Here is a 22,350-nt window from a genome sequence, read left to right as displayed (position 1 = left end):
ATCAATAACGTATTAGGTCAGTGTAAGAGTTCTAGACAACACAAAAACGTCAAGCTTTACAGACCGTAATTCGGTCTGAGAAATGTATCCCTTTCCTATTGCTGCTGTGGTGGTAATAAGAGAGGAAGGGTAAAGTCTAATGATTCTGGAGATTGATCATAAGACTCAATGTAAAGGGAGAAGTCAAATAAAATGAACGAACAAACAAACACCAACAACAGTCAAAACAATAATAAGAAGCAAGAGCTGATTACAGAGGCATCTTACGTTGAAGTTATTCTAATAGTCTTCTCTGTGTGTACTTCCCAACAGTAAGTGTTGAATTAGACGTCTTTGAAATGAATCAGCTGCCATACGCAATGCCATGCAACTTTATTGGAAAAATAAATGGACGTTAAGACAACTAGAAAGCATGAACTTTCTCCACATCAGTATTTCTGCTTCTTTTCTGCTTCTACCGTTATCTTAAACTGCAGTAAAGTAGTCAACAACAACCACAACTATTTGATAGCATTGGGAAAAAGCAAATAAAGCCACGTGAGATGTTGCTTCTTACCCATTTAAGTGGGGTCTGTGCATGAGTCACTCCTGTGATACTTTTTTCCACTCAGGTAAAGAGACAGAATGAGAGAGACACCACAGTCCTTTTTTTTTTTCTTTCCATGGGACATTCTATGGGGTGCTGGTACTCAAACACTCTACATGGCAAGACATACATCTTACCTAGTGGGGCCCTTCCGTGCTTACTTCACATTTCTCAACACTCCCAAATACTTACTGTGCCTGTCTCTACATTGTTTTTAGAGTGTAAAATGGTACAGCTACTTTGCACAAAGGTCAGTCAATTTCTTTTTTCTTTCTTTCTTTCTTTTTTTTTTTTTTCCTCCTCCAGGGTTATTGCTGGGCTCAGTGCCTGCACCATGAATCCACCGCTCCTGGAGGCCATTTTTCCCCCCTTTTGTTGCCCTTGTTGTAGCTTCGTTGTGGTTATTATTATTGCCCTTGTTGACGCAATTCGTTGTTGGATAGGACAGAGAGAAATGGAGAGAGGAGGGGAAGACAGAAAAGGGGAGAGAAAGACAGACACCTGCAGACCTGCTTCACCGCCTGTGAAGCGACTCCCCTGCAGGTGGGGAGCCGGGGACTTGAACCGGGATCCTTATGCCGGTCCCTGCGCTTTGCGCCACATGCGCTTAACCCACTGCGCCACACCGCCCGACCCCCTGTTTCTTATGAGAGGCTGAGTGAGGCACTTTGGAGGGGAAGACTCTGGTCCTGGCTGTGGATTCAAATGGCAATAAAGAAAATTCCCCATAAGCAACAGCTAGTATGACAGAGTTTGGCTTTTTGTGGTTCTAGGAAATGGCCTTTGCTCAGCCGCCACAGTGCAAAATCTCCACAGCCAATACCTAAATCAGCAGGGAATGCTGCATCCCAATAGACATTATTTAGAGAAACAATTAGCAGCAGGTTGGACTTGACCTCCACACTGTAAAGCATCCACTTCCGGTCTCTTAAGAGAGTATTTATAATTGAATTCTCTGCAACCTCACACCACAGACTTCATAGTCTGGCGAAGGTGAATGTGGGTTTCCAGCAGTGCATTCAACTGATGCGTCAACCTTGTCCACACGTGGACTCTGCCTACTAGAGAGGGCAGCCTGTTCCACTGGGCTTCAGTTCCTGTGCTAGACAGACATGGGGACCGAATCATGGGTTTCTCATGTCTCTATGGACAGTTCCTATCTTCTCAGGGTGTTTTAGCTGGAAGGTCAGGTTGTATAATGCTTTAGCCAGCCAGCCTTCTGGATGCTTGGATGGATATCAAGTCAATTTCTTAGTGGCAAGCCTGGACTACAGGGTAGACTTCTTGGGGGTGTGGGAATTCCCTGTACATTGCCATGGCTGCTAAGGGTGGGTCTCAGTGATGAAGGAAACATCAAATGCTCTCGATCCTGTATTCTTATAATTTCTTTATTTTTTTGGTGGGGGGGGATTGGATAAATGAAAGGGCATAGTTTGCCCTGAATAGTTCAGTGTCTAGTGCACAATGGAACTCTTTTTGAGAAAGACCAGAGAGAGGAAATTCTAACAATAATAAAATCAGAATAGCTGAAATAAACCATTCCACATAATTCCCACCACCAGATCTCCGTATCCCCTCCCCTCCCCTGACAGCTTTCCTATTCTTTATCCCTCTGGGAGTATGGACCCAACGTCATTGTGGGAAGCAGAAGGTGGAAGGTCTGGCTTCTGTAATTGCTTCTCCACTGAACATGGTCGTCTGGTCAATCCATACTCCCAGCCTGCCAGAGAAGTGATCTTTTACCTGTTCTAGTTTATGTAGAAACTTGACCTTCAGCATGAAAATTCTCTATATACATTAACAAGTCAGGAAATGCCAGGTGTTGGAGAGGTTGTAGAGAAAAGGGAGCTCTGCTCCACTGCTGATGGGAATGCAAACAGGGGCAGCCCCTTTGGAAGACTGTGTGAACACTCCTTAAACAAATACAAATGGAATCACCTTAGGACCCAGTAATAACACTCTTGGGCATTTATCCGGTGGACATTCAAGCACTAATTTGAATGGGCATATTCACAATAGCCAAAGAGTAGAAGCAACCTAAATACCCATCATCACATGACCTGATAAAGAAGTTATGGAGGGGCCAGGTGGTGGTGCACCTGGTTGAACGCACACTTAACAACGCGCAAGGACCCGGGTTCAAGCCCCCAGTCCTCACCTGAAGAGGGAAAGCTTTGTAACTGGGTGAAACAGTGCTGCAGGTATCTCTCTGCCTCTCTCCCTCTCTATCACCTCCTTTTCCTTCTCAATTTCTGGCTGTCTCTATCCAATATATAAATAAAGATAATAAAAATATTTTTAAAAAATTAAAAAAAGAAGTTATGGGATATATATTTCATAGAATATTACTCTGCAATCAAAAAAGATAATGTGTGTCTTTGGGATAAAATGGATGGAACTGGTGCTTAGTGAAATAAGTAAAGAGATGAAAGACATGAAAGGGTTGTATTGTTATATGGAAAGCTGAGAAATGTCATGCATGCACAAACTATTGTATTTACTGTTTACTATAAAACATTAATCCCCCAGTAAAGAATTTTTTTTAAAAGGAAAAAATCACAAAAAAAAAAGAAAGAAAGACAACTACCAGGTGGTCTCACTCACATGTGGAATCTAGAGATCTGATTTAGATGAACTTGCCAAAGCAAACAAATAAACAAACCAATCAGAACCAAGCAAACTGTAAGACTTGAGAGAACTCTGGTGGTGACCTTTGGGAGGTGAGAGGGTGGGGATATGGACCTGTGGTGGGGGGTGTGGTGTGGGACTCTACCCGGTAATCTTACAGTCTTGTAACAAAGTATTAATAACAAGTAAAAAAAAAAGAAAATTCTCTATAATTAATGTTTTATTTTCTCTCAGTCTTCAGAAGAAATGATGTTGGCTTTTATTTAGCTCAAGTTCAGTTTCTTGTTTAAGAGTCCATGGTAGCAAAGGGTCTTAATAATGGTGATATTAATAATGACCCCCATAATGTGAATTTAAAACTATTTCAGAAGATGGACTATTTACCTTGAGAGTACCAGAACTCCTATGAAAAGCTCTGAACAACCAAAATGTATTCCCAAAATGCTGACTGGAGAGAATGCCCAAATAAGAAACACTGGGGAATAACCCTACAACCGCTACTTGGAAATATTTACAATGACAGTGTTATAATATATTTGTAACAGCATTGAATTTCAGTATCATGTTCAAGGACCAATATGTGTATTTGTAGAGAATATATATATTTTATTATTTTATTTCATTTTATTTATTTGTTTTAATGAGCGATACAGAGAGAGGGGAGAGAGACCAGAGCCTTGCTCAGCTCTAGTTTATAGTGGTGCTGGGGACTGAACCTGGGACCTTGGAGTCTCAGGCATGAAAGTCTCTTTGTAGAACCATTATGCTATCTCCCCAGCCCAAGAATATATGTTTTCTAGGCAGTGGATCATTCACTTTCATCTACCCTCTTCTTCCAAGGAACCCACCAGCAGAAAAATGAAAGAAATGAAAGATTAAGAATTATTCTCTGGTATGGAACTATACCTTGTTGACATGTAATTTTTTAAATCAATATTAGGTCACTAAAAAATTAAAAAACATAAAAAAAATTTGTCCTGTCTAGATTCAAGCCCTCAGTCTCCATCTCCAGGTGGAGTGGTTCATGAATGGTTCATGAAACAGTTTTGCAGATGTCTCTCTTTCTCTCACTGTCTCTGTCTCTCACTTTCTATACAAAGAAAAGAAAAGAAAAGAATGACCACATTAAAAATATAATTCGGGAGTCAGGCAGTAGTGCAGTGGGTTAAAGGCACATGGCACAAAGTGCAAGGACCTGCATAAGGATCCCAGTTGGAGCCCCCAGCTCCCCACCTGCAGGGGAGTCGCTTCACAGGCGGTGAAGCAGGTCTGCAGGTGTCTATCTTTTACTCCCCCCTCTCCATTTCTCTCTGTCCTTTCCAACAACAATAATAATAACTACAACAATAAAAAACAAGGATAGCAAAAAGGGAATAAATAAATAAATATTAAAAAAATAAATATATAATTCAAGCATACGTTAGTCAGTCTGCTTTAGTAAGCACAACATCCTGAATGGCCCTCATTTAAACCTTTGAGGTTTACAATCTAGCGGTCTGTAGGCTCATCTGTCTATTTGAACATTATTCTTATACAAGATTCTGATGTAGAAGACATTCCTGGTCTACTTTTGCTTTACAGATGACCATAACTTTTTTTTTCTCTAACAATAGTAAGAGTATGTTTTAAATTCATCTAAAGATCTCAAAACACATATTATGATTATATTGATTCCCCCTCTCCCCGCTATGAGGTACATTTAGCAAACCACATCAGAAATATTTCTGCCAAGTTTGGTTTGTTCCTTGAAGGGTTGGCACAGCACTGATAGCACAAACTAGAGATTTAAAATGGTCCTTACAATGGTGTGTGTCCTGCCATGTCAACTTCCCTTGATTAGCATAGCGTGTACGTAAACGCCAAGATCTATTCGTAGAGCCGTTTCATGAATGAACCTGTTCTAGTGACAACTTTAAGTAAAGGAAAATTGTGTTTCAATCTTCTAGGGAACAGGGATGCCTACTTACTGAACTGGCCACCATCTCAGTTCCATTACAGTGTCTAGGGGCAAGTACATCAGTCAAACTGTCTTCTCCTGTAATCATCAGTTAATGTGACTATTAACAAGATATTTTCTCCAATATGTGCTTCCATTAGCAGAACTCTGGGCCCTAGTTACCTTGTGCTTTTTTTTTTTTTTTATCTTTCAATATCTGACATAAAAATTGCAGCAGCAAATAGGCTCTGGTAGCCTGTTAATCTCACCCTCCCCCACCCCAATTTGTCAGGGATCACATACGTTTCTGTGCCTTTTAATCCAATTTTTTATTACTCTTAAGATTCTTTAAAATTTTGTTATTATCTTTATTTATTTGGATAAAAGACAGCTAGAAATTGAGAGGGAAGGGGGTGATAGAGAGGGAGAGAGACAGAGAGACACCTACAGCCCTGCTTCACAACTTGTGAAGATTTCCCCCTGCAGATGGGGACCGGGGGGCTTGAACCTGGGTCCTTGCGCACTGTAACCTGTGCGCTCAACCAGGTGCGTCACCACCCAGCCCCAAGATTCTTTTTTTTTAAGTTGAAGTAATACATATTTATGGCAACATTTTAAATTTCAATAAAGCTAAAAAAAATTTAAAATCCCTTTTAATCCAGTAAAAGATACCTGCTGTGAAGACTCCCTAGCATTGCCTCCCACATCACACAGTAACATATGCGCCTTTATCATTTCACAAGTCAGGCCAGTATGGAGGTACCATACCATACTTAATAGTCACTTTAATTTTGATCATCCAGTTTATTCCTAACTTCTTGGTTATATATTTATTTGAATAAATGCATTTACACAGTAAGTACTTTAAAGTATGTTAGTTCTTTTTTGTTTTCAGATACAGATATTGCGGCAGAGGTGGAAAATCAATGTAACAGGTAGGAATACATTCCATCTGATGGGGCTGCGGTAATAATACACTGCATGAAGGATGTATTCCAAGAGAATACTGGCTTATATCCTCAGCTTTTTCCACACCTGGAGAGAAGCCATTGACTAACACACTCCCCCCATATTTGGGAACTACTCTCTGCCCTGATTCAGCTTTCTAGTCCTATCCTCAACTCTGACTCCATCTCCCCAGACAACAGTTTTAGCCCACCTGAATGTTAGCAATCGGGCTCAGGAAAAAAATTACTAAAATCATGAGCCCCTTGGAATATACCTAAAATAGACTTCCTAGCATCTTCCCACATGAAGACCCTTAGTTTTATCTGTTCTATTCTTACCTTGAGATTCCTGATTATTAAACAATTTTTCTTGATTTATATCTTACTGCTTTTCAGTCACCAAGTTGCAGATGCCAGCCATAATGCCAACCTGACTTCCCTGGGCAGACAACCTCACCAATGTGCCTTAGGACCTCTCCTCCCCAGAGCTCTTTCCCATTAGAGAAAGATAGAAACAGGCTGGGGTTATGGGTCGACCTGCCAACATCCATGCCCAGAGAAGAAGCAATTACAGAAGCCAGACCTCCCACATTTGCACACCATAAATAATTTTGGTCCATACTCCCAGTGGGATAAAGACTAGGGAAACTTCCAGTGGAGGAGATGGGATAAGGAACTGTCCTGATGGGAATTGTGTAGAATTATACCCTTCTTATCCTACAATTTTGTACAATTTTTAAATCTCTAATTAAAAAAAAAGAGTAAGAAAATAAAATATACTGGAGGTCAGCAAGATAGCTCAGCTGGACAAAGTGCTCATGTTCATGACACAGGTTCAAGTCCAGCCTCCACTGCACCAAAGGCAGCTTCAGTGCTATGATGTCTCTCTGTCTGAAGAAGTCAACCTGGAGGGATGAAGCCCCAGTGATGACAAAAACTAATTAAGGGAGGGAGGGAGGGAGGTAGAAGACATTTTGGCACAATGAAATGAGTAGATAATTTGAGCCAATTCTTAACAACACATTCAGACTCAGGTTCCAATCTTGAGCAATTTATATCCTGATATATTGATCTGTACAATCATTTGTGTGCCTGTGTAGAAACATATACAGATAGAGGTCAACTTGTATACTCTCTAGTGCCAAATCCTCTTCCAAATCCCTATGTTCCGTTTCCTCTAGGCTAATGTTCTAGCTCCTCACATTCTCTGAGGTTACATGCTGTGACTGACTCCAGGGAAAAATAAACCAATGAAGACATTTAACAGCATTCTAAGCAATGGGAAATTGTAGCATAGAGGAAAAAACAAGTCTGCTTGGAAATCATGTAAAAATCAGGTTCAAGTTCTCAATCAAGTTCTCAATGCTGTCAACCTGAGTGATATTTTTAAATACTCTGCATATGTTAGCCTTCTTTTCCATGGAACATTATAATATCAGTCTAGTTGGCTGGGCATAAGTAAGGGTGCCTTAGACAAGCATTAGCTTTCTTTTTAAATATTTATGTATTTATATTAAATTTGATAAAACAGAAAGAAATTGAGAGGGAAGGAAGAGATAGAGAAAAAGAGACACTTGCAGCACTTTCTCACCACTAATGAAGGAAGGCTCCTCCCTACAGGTGGGGAATAGGGACTTTAACTAGGGCCCCTGTGCTTGGTAATGCCTGTGCTCTACCAGGTATGCCACCACCTGGCCCAAAATGTTTGGTTTCTTCTATTCAATCCATTTATTTCACATTGATACCATCTGTTCACCGACTGCCTAACATGGGCAGAATTTCATGTATACTTATGGATGAATAAAGTAATCAATTATTTGCCATCAGTGGAACAGACCTTGTGCAAGTCAGTTCAGGAACGGAAACTAGGGGAAATAAAGCATTCTAGTACAGTCAGACTGAGAGTCAAAGTCAGAATTCAAGAGATTCAAGACATAAAAGTGCCAGATAACTTGACAACTGCTTAGATGCAGTGTGGAAGTGACATGGATCCTGAATAAACTTCCAGGCAACCAGAGAATGAACATTTTTTAATGTCTATAGTTCCAAGGAAGAGAAAATATGTGTTTTCCCCACATCAATTCCAAAAAGTTTTCTCTTCTTTGGAACTTATAAACATAAAAAAGTGTTCACAAGACCATTATTTTTCCGATAATTAATAATTCAAGTCAAGAACAGGAAATAGCATGTACAAACTATTGTATTTACTGTCGAATATAAAGCACTAATTCCCCAATAAAGAAATTTAAAATAAAAAAGAACAGGAAAATAATTATGGATCTTGGATAAACCAAGTCAGTTGGACAGGATCAAGGTTTACTGATGCTAAGTGCTATCAGTTATCTCAACAGTGGGGGTAAAAAAAAAGGCTCATGTAAGTTAAAAACATGGGGCTGAAGGAAATTTTAAAAGCTGCTTGTTGCTTATGTAGAAGAGAAAGACACAATTAATATTTTTCCTTGTCCGTTCCCAAGAGAAGTGTAGGGCAATGAACCCTGTTTGTTTCTCCAGGGAGAATGGAAACAGAAGCTTTCCTAGACTCCCCTGCCCCTGTAACGTCAGCCTCAACTATATGGAACATCACATCAGTGGCTACACACAAGCGCAACAAGGAACTTTGTCATTAGTGACTAGAGAAAAAAAAAAACTTTCTCTTATTTTTACATTTCAATCGTTGATGTGTGGGAAGGCAGCCACAGATCTGTCCTGCTCTCTGCAAACAGCACCGTAAGTTATCTTTCCCCAAATTATTATCTCCAGTAAAGGCCTAGGATACTCTGGACAGACAACCTTTAATGTGCTATGTGTAGTACCCATGGCTGGTGGAAGACACGTTCCCGACTGTGTGCATTTGGTGAAGCCCTTGGGTCTTATGCCAACATGACGTGCCACTGCCCTCCAGTGAGGAGACGGGTCTGGACTATGATTTCCAAGTCTCCACTGGAAATTTCAGATTCACCCGCAAGACATGACCTTTTCTTGTCTCCTCTCAGAGCGAGCTCAGAAAGTTCTGTGGGCAACATTCCTCCTCCTCCCTTCCTCTTTGCCTTTTAGGTTTTTTTTTTTTTTTTATGTGTTGCTTTAAAATCAATCATCTTGTCATTCAAGAAGTGATCACACATTCTTGCAGGAGGGAAAATAAGGGCATGAGCAGAGATGACTTTTAAATAATGGAAGCTGATGTTTATCAAGGAAGGTTTGTTCTGCACAGAATTAAAGTGATCACACAGAATAGGGATTTAGCATTTTGCTTTCTATCTAAAGCAAGACTGCTGGCTCAGGGGCCTCTGAGAATGCAATACAAGATGACTTAAGAGTATTAGATTCTGTCAGCATTTATTTCTCTACCCTACCCCTCCACATACTCATGGGGATGGGAACGTATTTATTTATTTTGAGGGGAAAAAATGAAGTCATTCATAGTCCCTGAGAACAAGTGCTGCTTACTCAATATAATTAAAGGAAGGGAGATACTTTGTCCTCCATTACTTATGGGTCAGCCTTTGTAGAGAACAGTATCCACAGAACGGCACATTATACTTCAGTCCTTACAGTCACTGGGGCAAAGGCATACTTCCTACCATCATTCTTTGCAAATCTAATCCAGTTATCCGGGTGATACATTTTAGTGGGCTCTGCTACTTCTTGATGGGCCCCAGGGAGGAAGGATCCTGTCTGGTTTCCCTTCCTGCAGGAAGGGGTAAGGGTTGGGGCTGGCAGCTCTGCAAGCTCGCTGTGCAAAGCTGGGGGGCGAACCAGCAACACTTATCTGAGGGAAGTCCGCCAGCTTCCCGTGACCTTTTATTTATGGCAATGGCGAGGTCACACAGAGAGGTGCGGCATCCCACGGGTGGGTAAGCAGAGGTGCTGTGACTGAGCAGAGAAGGGTGTTGAGCCTGTGAGCTCCCAGCATGCCCTTTCTTGCATGTTTCTACATTTCCATCTCCCACATCTGGGAGGGTAGTATGCTTTTCAGAAACATCACTGAGAGTAAAGGTCTACCGTCAGGAAATCAGAAAGAGGGGGGACTTCTGCTCATCTTTTTCTCCCACCCAGAGCGGAAGTCAGAGATCAAGTTAGCCAATTGATAAGATCGGTACAAGGGCTACTCAGCTACTGAAAATTCTGAAGTCATCTCTGAGTTCACCTCAATTTGGATGCAGGTCAACATGTTAAGGGGGTCAGGTGGTAGTGTGTGCGCCTGGTGAAGTGCACACATTACTGTGCACGAAGACCTGGGTTCAAGGCCCTGGTCCTCCCCACCTCGCCCCCATCTGCAGGGGGAAAATTGCACAGGCAGTGAAGCAGATCTGCAGGTGTCGCTCTGCCTTTCTCCCTCCCTGTATCCCTCTTCCCTCTAAATTCCTCTCTGCCCTATCAAATAAATAAAATAAAATTATATACAAAGAGGGAATCACATTAAGTGTGATAAACCAGAAAGAGAAGGATGAATATGAGATGATCTCACTCATGGGCAGAACTGAGGGAGGGGGAAACACAAGTCAACTTGGACTAGGTTTGGTGTATTGCACCAAATCAAAGGACTCTGGGGAAAGAGGAAAAAGAAGGGCATGTGTGTGTGTGTGTGTGTGTGTGTGTGTGTGTGTGTGTGTGTATTTGGCGGGGGTTGAGGGTTGTGATCCTGGCGCATGATGGTGGAAAAAGAATTAAGGGTGCAGCCACGTGTCAGGGAGAGAGGAGAAGTTATACCAGTGTAGTAACAGCTGTACTGTATGCCACAGACTCCTCAATAAAGTGATTAAAAAAGAGAACAAAACAGGAAATGTCCAAGATCTCTTTTAGACAGGAGGTATGGAAAAGTAAATTTATCTACAAGCAGGATATATATATATATGTGTGTGTGTATAGGTGTGTGTGTGTATATATATATATATATATATATATTATATATTATATATATCAGCTTCATGATGGAGAAACACTGCCACTCACCACCTTACATCTGCATAATAATGGACACGCCACCACACCTCCAACACAGGGCTTCCTCTGTGGGATTGGCCACACTTGCTAAAACTAAAGAGGTTCTGTCATTTCCTCAAGTTTGGAGGGCTAGCTGATATTGTTGCTAGGAAATTCAACTTCATCTTCTTGACAAATTGGAATATTCATGGTTTCTTCAGGGCAAAGAAGCAGTAATGTACCTGTAGCTGCTAAGGGTTGTGTCTATTCTTCCCCCAAAACAGGTTTTTTTTTTTTTTTTTTTTTTTTTTGCTTCCAGCGTTGTTGCTGGGGCTTGGTTCCTACACTAAAAATCCACTGCTCCTGGAGGCTATTTTTTCCCTATTTTTGCCCTTGTTGTTTATCATTGTTGTTGTTGCTGCCATTGTTGTTGGATAGGACAGAGAGAAATGGAGAGAGTAGAGGGAGACAGAGAGGGGAGAGAAAGAGAGAAAGAGAGACACCTGCAGACCTGCTTCACCGCTTGTGAAGTGACCCCCCTGCAGGTGGGGAGCCAGGGGGCTCGAACCGGGATGCTTATTACTCTGGTCCTTGCACTTTGCGCCATGTGTGCTTAACCCACTGTGCTACCGCCTGGCCCCTGTGTTTTATATATATAGTTATCCATTTTATTTGATAGGACAGAGAAGAATTGAAAAAGGAGTGGAAGATGGAGAAGGGAGAGAGAAAGAGAGACACCTGCAATATTACTTCACTGCTGTGAAGCTTCCCCCTGGAGGTGGGAGACAGGGGGTTGAGCTGAGATCCTTGCACATGGTAACTTGTACTTTCGCTTGAACTTTAACCTAAAGCCAGTCTATCAGTACCACCCCTTTGAAGAAGTAATTTACAAGACTCCCTGGAAGCTTATCCCTGAAAACACACACACACACACACACACACACACACACACACACACACACACACACACACACACACACACCCTCTCTCTCTTCCAAAACCCATTGCACTCAGGGAGACTTAATTTCCGAGTTTCTGACTAAACCATTCTCCCAAGCAGGTGCTTCCCAAAATAAACTCTCCCTTAGCAGAAAGTTCTCATGGCTAGTGTTTGGCTCTCTCCCTAACATGCACAGGGTAGATTTGGTAACAGTCCCAAGTCCCTGAAACTTGATCCTCTGTAAGACTTTCTCCACCCAAAGGTTTTACCTCACTCCACCTCTATTACCTACTGGAATCTACTGTGCTTTCTCTATTTGACCCCTACATCCTGTTCCTTTCTTCTATTGAGTTGACCTTATTTTAAAGCACTGTACAGTTTTAGGAGTGTGCATGTATGTGTGCATAAGACTCACAGGGCACAGGGGCCGGAGGGAACACACCTTATTTCTCTCCCCAGTGAGAAAAAGCAGTGCTGACGCACATTGCACCGATGTCCAGACTTGCAGAAAGAGAGCAAAAGGAGAGATCACTTCAACCTTCAAAACCAGATAACCATAAACCCTTCTGCATTTCTGTGTGGAGGGAGGTGTATACACAATTGACAGAGGGTATCTCATTGATTCTGCTTGTCTGCTTCCTGTTGTGTGATTTATTTTTCTGCCATAAAATAATTTATTATGTGAATTACATTATTCATGAAGTACAAATATCGATGGTTCACTACAGATTAGAACTCATGGAACATTGTTAATATACCCTACAGTGTCACTTTTGGATATTACTCTGATAGAATGTTATCCTGAAAAGCAGGTCCTTTGTGAAATTCTTTTTTTTTTCATTGTTACATCTTTTTAAAAAATTATTTTTAAAAAGGAAACACTGACAAAACCATAGGATAAGAAGGGTACAACCTGGGAGTCGGGCAGTAACTGCAGTGGGTTAAGTGCACATGGTGCAAAGCGCAAGGACCCACATAAGGATCCTGGTTTGAGCCCCTGGGCTCCCCAACTGCAGGGGAGTCGATAGACAGGCGGTGAAGCAGGTCTGCAGGTGTCTATCTTTCTCTCCCCCTCTCTGTCTTCCCCTCCTCTCTCCATTTCTCTCTGTCCTACCTAACAAGGATGACATCAATTACAACAACAATTAAAAAAAAAACAAGGGCAACAAAAGGGAAAATAATAAATAAATATTAAAATAAATTAAAAAGAGGGGTACAACTAACTCCACACAATTCCCACCACCAGGACTCTATATATCATCCCATCCCCTGATAGCTTTCCTATTTTTTAAACCCTCTGGGAGTATGCATCCAAGGCCATTGTAGTATGCAGAAGGTGGAAGGTCTGGCTGGCTTCTGTAATTGCTTCCCCGCTGAACATGGGTGTTGACAGGTCGATCCATACTCCCAGCCTGACTCTCTCTTTCCCTAGTGGGCAGGGATCTGGGGAATCGGAGCTCCAGGACACATTGGTGCAGATATCTGTCCAGGGAAGTCTGGCTGGCATCATGGTAGCATTTGAAACCCTGTGGCTGAAAAGAGAGTTAACATACAAAGCCATACAAATTGTTGACTAATCATGAACATAAAGGCTGGAGTAGTGCAGATGAAGAGTTGATGGGAGGGGTTCTGTTTTGTAGATAGCTAGTAGGCATATTTTAGTTAGATTCCAGAGGGCCTGTGGCTATACTAGTTTTGTGATTTTTACAGACACATGTGGACTATCATCATATTGCGTGGACTCCCTGCTGAATTTCATCCTCAATTCTTCACCTCTCAAAAAATCTGATGGTCTGTGTTCCAAACAGAAACTCAATGGTTCGTATCTCAAGCAATCTGGTAAAATGACTATTTTTAGGTGGCCAAACTCATGCTTAGAATTTTGATGCAGCTGAACCTTTCTCACCCAAGTCTAAATACCCATCATTCTGACAAGATCACCCAACTGGAAAGGAAAGAGCTCTGAGGCCTAGCTGACAACAGAGTTAATGGTCTTGCTTCTAGAACATCTTGTCCCCAGTAGCACTTTCTACAAATGCAGTCGGAAGCCTTTTTTTTTTTTTTTATCAAAGGCCAGGCCCTGGAAGTCCTCCACCCACAGCCTGCTAGAGGCTTCCCGCCATACTCAGAGCTTACAGTTCTCCCAAAACAGTAACCAAAGAAGGAAGAGGATATGGATGGGCTGTGAAGAAGGAAGAACTCAAAAATGAGGCTTCGAATCCTCACTTATTAAAAATGCCATCTTGAGGTATTCCATTTTTTTTCTCCTATAGAATGATCAGTGGAATGTTACAATCTGCTCTGATAAAAAAAATCATGAAGACCAAGACACAGGATTCAGAAAATTATTAGTGGTTGATTAGTGATTCCCAAGATCCTAAGATAATAGGGGAATAAGTTCCACACCACCCCCACTTCCCACCACCAAAGTTTTGTGCCTCAACCTCCTTAAGAATAATCACCACAGGGTGTCAGGCGGTAGCACAGCGGGTTAAGCACATGTGGCACAAAGCGCAAGGACTGGCATAAGGATCCCGGTTCGAGCCCCCGGCTCCTCACCTGCAGGGGAGTCGCTTCACAGGCGGTGAAGCAGGTCTGCAGGTGTCTATCTTTCTCTCCCCCTCTCTATCTTCCCCTCCTCTCTCCATTTCTCTCTGTCTTATCCAACAGCAACGACATCAGTAACAATGATAATAATAACCACAACAATGGTAAAAGAACCAGGATAACAAAAGGGAAAAAATGGCCTCCAGGAGCAGTGGATTCATGATGCAGGGACCAAGCCCCAACAAAAATCCTGGAGGCAAAACTAAAAGATAACCACCACAGTTCCCCCAAGGTTTTAGAAATGGGTATATGCCTTACGTGTCTCAAGTCTCTCTATATTCCACATGTGAGTAAAGACATCTGGTAGGAAGAACTAAAATCAAAAGTAAAGTTAGAAATATACATGGGGGGAGTCCAGCGGTAGCAGCAGGTTAAGCACATGTGGGGCAAAGCGCAAGGACCAGCGGAAGGATCCCGGTTTGAGCCCCTGCCTCCCCACCTGCAGTGGAGTCGTTTCACAGGCAGTGAAGCAGGTCTGCAGGTGTCTATCTTTCACTCCCCCCTCTCCATTTCTCTCTGTCCTTTCCAACAACAATAATAATAACTACAACAATAAAAAACAAGGAGTGTCTGTCTTTCTCTCCCCCTCTCTGTCCTCCCCTCCTCTCTCCATTTCTCTCTGTCCCATCTAACAATGACGACATCATCAACAACAACAACAACAATAACAACTACAACAATGAAAAACAAGGACAACAACAACAAAAAAGAAATTTACATGGGAAATGAATTTCATTATTGAAGTCTTGGAAAAGAACTTTTGTGTAGTGGGGTATTTTGTTTAAATAATTACAAATGTCAACAGAGAAATGAGGTGTTCCAGTTCTAATCTCTGCATTTTCTCAGCTTTGGTCTACAGTGAATACAAGAGTATTGTGTAATGAAACACACACAGGATAAGAGAACCAGCCATTCAGAGTCTGCCTCTCTCCCACGTGGACTGCCCAGGAATATCTCTTACTCTGTGTTTACAAACCCCATGGCCTCAATACCAAGTGTGGATGATCCATCAACCTTCAGCCTACATTTAAAATGCATTAAGCATCAGTTTGACATCCCTCTCCAACATTAATCACACAAGCCCAACATAATAGCTTTGCTAATTTAAATGTTCCCATTTTAACATTTCACTTCAATGTACTGTAATTATACTGCGTTGCTTCTGGCCAAGGTAGGAAATGTAGTCCAGTTGTGATCCTATTTTTGCTATATGTTACATGAGTACATGATTATGCATAATGTTTGGAAATGTACATATAAGTATCTACAGAGGACTATCTATCTATCTGCATCATTCATCTACCTGTCCAACTACCTGACCTGCATATCTATCATCCATCCATCCATCCATCCATCCATCCATCCATCCATCCATCCACTGATACAAACATCCATCAGTCAACTTGTGTGGCTACGTATGTATCCATAAATGCAGAAAATAAAGACATATTATCATTTTGGGTGGAGAGCTTTTTACAGAACCAATTTTGTTTCACTTATATTTGTAAAAAAAATTTTTTTTTTCATGAGAGATGTCAGTCATTTCTTGCTCCAACGTAAGCATACCTGTACAGTGAGAACAAGGTTCCCAGCAGGGAGTTTGGAACTAGTCTTGTGGAGTGTTGCCTTTAGCAACCTAAGGGCAGCTGACAGGTTTCACACCAGTACTAGGGAATGGCATATGCATGTTTTAGGAAGAAGTCAACACTTTGAACCTACTATACGCAGCAAGCAGGCATTCTCATATGCTCCATGACCCAAGTTTGAAGTTCAGAGAAATATGCAGGCAACAGGCAGGCAGCTTTGTGGGCACCTTTCCTTCTGTCCAATGGACTCCAATAAAGATCTCTCTGAGGGGGCCGGGCGGTGGCACACCCGGTTAAGCACCAGGGTTGCTATGTCTTGGAATTTCATCCCCAGGACTACAGGGGCTGCCGGAACCTGCACTAGCTTTCTTCCTGGAGATCGTGGCTGACGACAGAGTGAACTTTAGGCTCAAGGTGCAGATGGCCACTTTGGGGAAAGATTCCCTCATGGCAGACTAGATTAAAGCATATGAGGGGACACATAATGGGCCTTCAATTTCATTTCCTCTTTTACTTATTTTTAGTCAGTCTTTATTTTTTATTTATTTAACAGAGACAGAGAGGATAGAGGAGGGAGAAATAGAGATACTTTTCTTTCCTTTTTCAGTCTCTTAGCCTCTACCTAGAGAAAAAAAAGATTCTTCCAGGAGAATATTTTAAAAATGATCTAAGAAAGAAGAGACTATGTTCTCCTTTCTCCTCCTCTTTTCCCTCTCCTTCTTCCTCTCCTCTTCCTCCTTCTTCCTTTTTTCTTTTCTTTTCCATTATGGGTTTGATCAACTTTAACCGGAGTCCTTATCTCTAGAAACCACCACGTGTTTGCTCCTCTCTCTCTATAAAGATACATATCAACACTACAATGAACCATGGCATTTTTATTAGATTAAAACTGATATTTGGGCTGTGGGGAACATTATTTCTTATTTGTAGAACTACAGAGGTTATTTAAGGAACAATTATTGTGTACTTAGTCCCAGTGACAGGGCAGAAGCCCTAAAGTACTTTCGAACCAATTACCTGCATTTTCAAAGGCTTACAGAAGTAGTTAAAACTTTTAATAAATCCACAGACATCTTACTTATAGATGGATTAGGAAAAACTCCCTGTCTTTAAATTTAGTCCCTGCAAAAAGCACAGGACAAAGTATGTGTTAGCATACATTCATAGTGTGCTAGTCTCCCTCTTCTAATTAAAATGTTTGGAAGTTTCTTCTTTTTTTAAATTCTCATTAGAGTTAAAAATTTCTCCCTGTAAAATGCCAAAGTAGAGCCATTAGTCTACAGAAAGCGATGGCAAAGGCATCAGTGGAGCAATAAGATTCAAGACGCAATTATGAAGAAAAGAAAAGTGAACTGTGGAAATCTTTCCTGTGTGCCAGATATCCTGGAATCAACGTGGTCCCCAGGTCATAGAAGTGGAAATCACAGAAACCTAAGAAGGAACATGGTGCTTGGGCATCTGAGGTTCTAAGCACCTTTTAGAGCAACAACTCAAGTCTTCTGACCAGTGGGGAGAAAGACAGAGGAGAAAGTGACATTTTATATCACATCCCAAAAACATCCTAGGGATTTTGCTGATATTTGATTTTTTTTTCTTTTTTACAAAATACATGTCAACAGAGGTTTAAATCCACACCATTCCCACCGCCAGAATTCTGAATCTTCAGTCTCCTCACAGTCCACCCCAGTTCCCCTAAAGACATGGGATAACCATCATCTCTATACCTATCTGTCTACAATTTATATATAACTGCCCCCCTTTTCCTGATCCAATCCTCTCTTCCCATCCAAGCCACTCACAACAACAGTGCTACCTCCATAGGTCCCTCTCCTTTTCCTTCTCTCTCTTTGGGTGCTTATGAAGCTGTAGTTCAGACCCCTCTTATCTTCATCCTCTGATATTTGAATTTCTACATTTCCCTGAAGGTTTATTTTTTTGGCCATGATATCTGTTCTTTTCCAGACATCCAATTTGATTTTTTTTTTTTCCCGAAAAACTGACCATCATTTATTGGACTGGTTCTTTCTCTAGTAAGACAAATTCCTGGATTGCTAATCATTCTGTTTGTTGAAATCTTGGGCTTCTTCATGGTTACTCCTTAGTCTTGTGATTTGATATTTCTCACCCAGAACCCATTTTGGTGTCTTTTATTCTTTCCTGTGGGATCCTTGCTTGATCTGCTTTGCAAAAGTAATTCCAGAGAAATGTTACATGCTGGTGCCTGAACTCTTAACCAATACAGAGTCTAGGATTTCTGGACTGGTCTTCAACTCAACCGTAGGATTTAGGGTTGGCCCTGGGATTCATAATGCCTGTGGATAGGGATCCACTGCTCTAACTACTGAGGACTGTGCATAAGAACCAGTCATGTTTGACATGCTTTGCTTTCTTTTGCCTCCAGTCTTTCGGGATCCCTGGTCAACGTCAGGGTAAACACAGATAATGGTTTGAAAAGCCTTGAAGGCAAGAAGCCTTATTTGATATCCTTCAACTATGCCTGCATCCTGAGTGTACATTCAAATCATTGCAGAGTAAACAGGGGATTTTTTTGTAATCACTAGAACTGGAGATAATAAGTTTGACACGGAGTTGTTCACATGCTAGGAGAGAGACTATCCAAATATGCATTCCCCTCAGATGTTTATGTACTCCCTTAAGATGCTTATACTTGACATAGCTGTACTAGCATACTCTTAATAAAAAGACAGATGGAGAGGCCTGCCAGTGACAGTGAGATACAGTGGACAAACTTGGGCAGTGGGTGTGGTGTGAACCATACACTGTAATTTTACAATCCTGTAACCTACTACTAACCACAAGCTTTTTAAAAAAAGAAAAAAAAAAACTGCTCACATGTTACTGATGGTTCCTAAGATGTTCTGGACTGCAGGCAGAAGGCAAGTTCAATCCCCAGTATTTCCTTAAGCCAGAGCTAGACAGTATTTTATTTACTTATTTATTTTGAACTGTATTATAATCTTTTCTCTATCTTCCAGCCAACTTTATTTTCTCTGAAATCTGACTTCATCATTAGAGAAGGCATTCACTCACTCACTTGATGCTGTTTGTGACAGACAGATGTTGTCACATGACAGTAGCTGGCAAAAGGTGGTCTAAGTTTTGTCTGGTGGAAGCCAGAAGACACTGAACCACACATGTGGATGAGCCTCTATTTTTAAACATTTCCAACCACGGCTTTAGCATATTACATTCTATCTTACAGAGTTTTAAACACTCAGACCATTTTCTATTGTTTTGTGATTTTTTTCAACACTGCATACTGAAATTAATTTTTTTCATAGTTTTTTTTATTGTAATCAATTCCTTCTGTATTCTTTGTGTGTCTTGTCCACCTAGTGCACAAACAAACTTTCTTTATAACGCTCTGGGAATGAACCTTTTCCTGCTTGCATGTGTTGTAATTACCTTATTCTGTTTGCTCCTTTGTTTTAGATGTACTTATTTAAACTTGTAATCTCTCTCTCTCTCTCTTTCTGTAATCAAGTACATCACATTTTGTGCTTATGGTATGGTCTTTGGGTGTTTTGTTGAGAAAATATTTCTCCTCCTAGTGGTTGCCACTATGTTATTCTAGATTACACTTTTACAGGATTTGCTATCAAGACTGTTTTTTTTCCCCATGTAGTGAGCCAATGTTCAGCATGGCTTAATTACTCTGCTTCTGCCATGTGATCATGAAGTCAAGATCACAGGATACAAAGCCCCTTAAGTACCCAGGTCTAATAGCTGATACAGTTCGTTGGGCTATTTGTTTATTCACCCATGAATATTCATGATACTCCATGGAGGTCCTAATAAAACCCATAATTAGAGAAGACATAGATGAGGAGCTTTGACCTCCCCCCCACACACACACACTCCCCGTTGTTAGAGGCAAACTTTTCTTTCAAAACCTGTTCTCTCTCTGGCCTCTTCCCACATGGATTCATTTCAACCTGAATGCTTCTTTGTATGCATGTCCAGCCCTATCTCTCTTGCAAGACTGAGCCCAAGAGGAATATCACAGCTGAGAGAGAAAGGGGGGGGGGGAGAGGATCTCAGATACTTTGGCGGAATTCTTCCACATATCAGATTTGTGAACATCAGCCAGGCCATCAGAATCTCAGTTTCTCCTTCTTCAGGGAGGAAACAAAACACCAGAATTAACTCACTTTCCCCGCCTTTTTCATTTGATAGGGCAGAGAAAAATTGAGAGGGGAAGGGAAGTTGGCAGAGAGAGACAGAGATAGCTGCAGCTCTGCTTCACTGCCTGTGAAGCTTCCCCCCTGCAGGTGGGGACTGGAGACTTGAACCCAGGTCCTTGAACATAGTAACATGTGCACTCAACTAGGTGTACCATCACTCAGCCCCCACAAATCACACACACACACATACACACACTTAATGGAGATATAGAAAGTAGGAAGAAAGAGTTCTGGGGAGACAGCATAATGGTTGTGCAAAAGGACTTGTCATGCCTGAGTTGTGGAGGTCCCAGGTTCAATCCCCAGCACCACCATAAACTAGAGCTGAGCAGTGCCCTGTCCTCTCTCTCTATACAGTATCTTTATACACAATATCTATTTATTTACAGTATCTCTGTCTGTAGTATCTTTCTCATTAAAATAAAGTAAGTATCATATTGAAGAAAAGGAAATGGAAAAAGTCATTGCCTTCATATAGAGATAGGTGTGAAGACTCGCCCAATGTGCAGTGCTAATAAGCAAGTGGGATTCAGGATCGGCTAAAGATAAAAGCTGCAGCCTTCCTCCTCCTCCTCCTCCACCTTCTTCTCCTCTCATCCCTCTGTGGGGGCCATGCAGTGAAGCCCATGAGGTGTCCACAGTCATCATTAAATCCACCTCCTAAACTGTGTGCCAGAGAGAATGAATGGCAAGCATCACAACCACAGCTGGCCCCAGTGAGAGTCAGCACAGATGGAACACACACACGTTACAGGAGTCCATGGGTATTACTGAACAGAAGGGGGCTGGGTGGTGGTGTGTTCCAGTAGAGTGCACATGTAACAGTGCACAAGGGCCCAGGTTCAAGTCCCCCAGCCACCACCTGCAAGGGGAAAAGCTTCACAAACGGTGAAACAGTGCTGCAGGTCTCTCTCTCTCTTCCTCCTTATCACTCCCTTCCTTCTTGATTTCTCTGCCTCTATCTGATAAATAAGTAAATAAATACAGAAATACAGTATTTCAAAAAGCCATCAACAACATCCCAATGGCAAGGAGAGATATGCACTGTTTATCTTTTTAGAAAAACTCGCTATGGAAAGATAGAAACAGGCTGGGAATATGGATCGACCTGCCAAGTCCATGTCCAGCGGAGAAGTAATTGCAGGAGCCAGAATTCTCACCTTCTGCACCCCAGAATGATCCTGGGTCCATACTCCTAGAGGAAAAAAAGAACAGGAAAGCTTCCAATGGAGGGGATGGGATACGAAACTCCAGTGGTGGGAATTGTATTGAATTGTACCCCTCTTATCCTACAGTCTTGTCAATCATTATTAAATCAATAAAGAGAAAAAGACTTGCTTATTTATTTTTAACCAACAGAGAGAGGTCAGAGAAACACTCAGCTCGGGCATAAGCAGCGCAAGGGAGCAAGCCTGGGTTCCTGCGCAGCCAACTACTATGCTCCACCCCTGAGCCACTCCAGGTTCTGATTTCTGTTCTGCAAAATTCTGAGCTAAGCACTTAGATCCTTTAGTTCATGTGCTGTTCAGATCCATCAGCTGTGTTACCTACCTGTAGGCACAGGAGATGGGGTTGGCTGGGGAGGGGCCAGGCACCCGCTTTGATGTAAGCTAATAAGCCCAGGCTTGAGCCCAGGCACCACATGGAAGGATTCAAGGCACCAAAGGGAGAGTTTTAGTGATGTCTTACCCTCTTCTTTTCACTCTCTGAATGAAAAATTGACCTAGGAACAGTAAAATCTCACATGCATGAGATCTTGGACACACGCGCACACACACACACACACACACACACACACACACACACACACACACACACACACACACACACACACTTTTATCCAAATGACACAGCTCACATAACGGAACCCAGAGACCGTCAATTTCTCATATTTTTAAGCCTTACATTTAGTTCTCTATTTTTCTTTTTGCCACTTTTTACACATTTTTCTACTAGTCTACTAAAGAAAATAAAACACATGAGAATATTTTT

The 22,350-nt window shown here is 41.7% G+C and overlaps 1 protein-coding gene across 5 annotated transcripts in view; it reads right to left on the bottom strand.

Moving 5' to 3' along the window:
* CTNND2 (catenin delta 2) overlaps positions 1–22,350 on the bottom strand; it is a 767,681-nt gene that overhangs the window by 316,145 nt on the left and 429,186 nt on the right. The window lies entirely within an intron of this gene.

Source organism: Erinaceus europaeus, chromosome 5 (genome assembly GCF_950295315.1).
Source record: "Erinaceus europaeus chromosome 5, mEriEur2.1, whole genome shotgun sequence".
Classification (NCBI taxonomy): Eukaryota; Metazoa; Chordata; class Mammalia; order Eulipotyphla; family Erinaceidae; genus Erinaceus; species Erinaceus europaeus.
Note: the sequence above shows the minus strand (reverse complement) of the source record. Positions and strands in the feature narration are given on the sequence as shown.